Consider the following 2108-nt stretch of genomic DNA (forward strand, 5'->3'; position numbering starts at 1 on the left):
GATGGAGTCTACCTTGGCCTCCCATCTGGCCAGGGATGGAGTCTACCTTGGCCTCCCATCCAGCCAGGGATGGAGTCTACCTTGGCCTCCCATCCGGCTGGGGATGAAGTCTATCTTGGCCTCCCATCCGGCCGGGGATGGAGTCTACCTTGGCCTCCCATCCAGCCAGGGATGGAGTCTACCTTGGCCTCCCATCCAGCCAGGGATGGATTCTACCTTGGCCTCCCATCCGGCTGGGGATGAAGTCTATCTTGGCGTCCCAGCTGGCCGGGGATGGAGTCTACCTTGGCCTCCCATCCAGCCAGGGATGAAGTCTACCTTGGCCTCCCATCCGGCTGGGGATGAAGTCTACCTTGGCCTCCCGTTGCTCCCTAGCGCTGGAATGTTCAGAAAGATGGGATTACTTGCAAAAGCTAATGTTGCGAGCATAAGCCACTATGGGCCCTGCCTCCCCACACATTGGCCCCACAGTTCCAGGGGCCAGGCCGGCAGAACCCTGAGAAAGTCACCCATGCCTCCCGTGGGGTACAAGCCGCTTGAGCCTTCCTTTTTAAGCTCCTACCTGCTGGTCTACTTGTACCTGTTTCTCTCCATTCCTCCCCAGAACTTGCACTCTGTTCCACGAATGTAGTTTCGCTCTTAGCAGAAACTTAAAAAGCAACTCTGCCAGCCAGGCATAGTGGCTTGCGCTCATAATCCCAGCACTCAGGAGGCTGAGGCAGGATTGCCTCAAGTTCAAGGCCAGCCTGAACTATGCAATGATATCCTATTTCCAAAAGTAAACACAGCATTGCCTCCCACTCCCACCCCCACCCAGCGCCTACCGCTACGGGCTGTAAGGGCTGCTCCGACTCCGTGAATGGCTTTGTTGTCCGGATGTGGGAAAAAATGGCGATGTTGGAGTCCCAGGGAGATGCTAGATCCATTCTCTACATATAGGCTCTGCATGAAATCCTTTCTAAGAAGCTTGATCCCAATTCTCACCAGACAAAATAATGTCAGTGGATATCAATTTTCATCTGGATTTCTACAGTGGAAGTTTAAAAACATTTTTATTGAGCATATTTTTTAAATTACCTGCCTTTACATCTGATCCTATTATGCTCAGTATTTGCTCCAAAGGAACTAGAGCCATTCAGGGCTTTAAAAGGGCAGATTGATTTGTGCTCTTGCCCGTAGAGAAGGAAAATGGGTAATTCTTTGTAGATGGGAGTAGAAACAGCAACTAGAGATGCGTACTTTTGTCAGGACAGCATAGGCAAGGATGGCAACGTCTGTAGGACGCGACCAGAAGGCTGAGTAGATCAGTCGGGGCAGTGGAGTCACTCAAGCTGGGGTCAGTTTCCCAGATTATGTCCACAGAAGCCCACTGCCACGGTGCTCGGGGGCATCCTCCCACTAGTGCCACTCAGCCTTAGCTGAAAGGAAAGCCAGAAGCAGAGTGTGTGCATCACCCTCCCCAGGCTGACAAGCGGACTCCACAAATGTCTGGAAGCACAGTGGGACTCCCAAAGCAACGACGACAAGTGAAGGGCAAGTCTGAGACTCCCTTGCAATTCCCAGCTCTCAGAGTGGACAGGTGCCACTTTCTCACATGGACCTGCTGGGGAGGAACTCTGCTTCTGGGAAAAACCACCTCAATTTCTTGTTTAACCTCTTCTGCTATTGTCCTGCAGTGACCTCGAAGAGAGACACACAGTGGAGTGCCTGCTCCGGGCCCCTTGAGGGACTCTGCACGCGGCCAAGGTGTTTTAGACGCTGGTCCTAGTGACCAGCAAACTGGGACCTTCAGAGTCACTCAGCCGCACAGCTGGGGGATCCTGGAGTGGGCCTCCACCCTCGGGGCAGGAGGGACCTGGAAGGCTGTGAGCCTGGGCGGAGCCTGAGGCAGCTGCGGGGCTGGCGCAGGAGGCGCTGAAGTGTGTCTGGCCCTGGACCTCCTTGCTACATTAAAGGACCGAACCACAGCACACTGAATTTTGCAGGCCTTCATTGCCTTTGCTACTGTGGACTCAGGCAGCCAGGCTGACTGAAAATGGCGTAGAATGCCTCCCTAGCACCACACGTGCAGGCTGTACTGATTTCCAGAGAAACGGAAGGGATGTCAA

Source organism: Octodon degus, unplaced genomic scaffold, assembly GCF_000260255.1.
Source record: "Octodon degus isolate 3935 unplaced genomic scaffold, OctDeg1.0 scaffold00199, whole genome shotgun sequence".
In the NCBI taxonomy this organism is placed as follows: Eukaryota; Metazoa; Chordata; class Mammalia; order Rodentia; family Octodontidae; genus Octodon; species Octodon degus.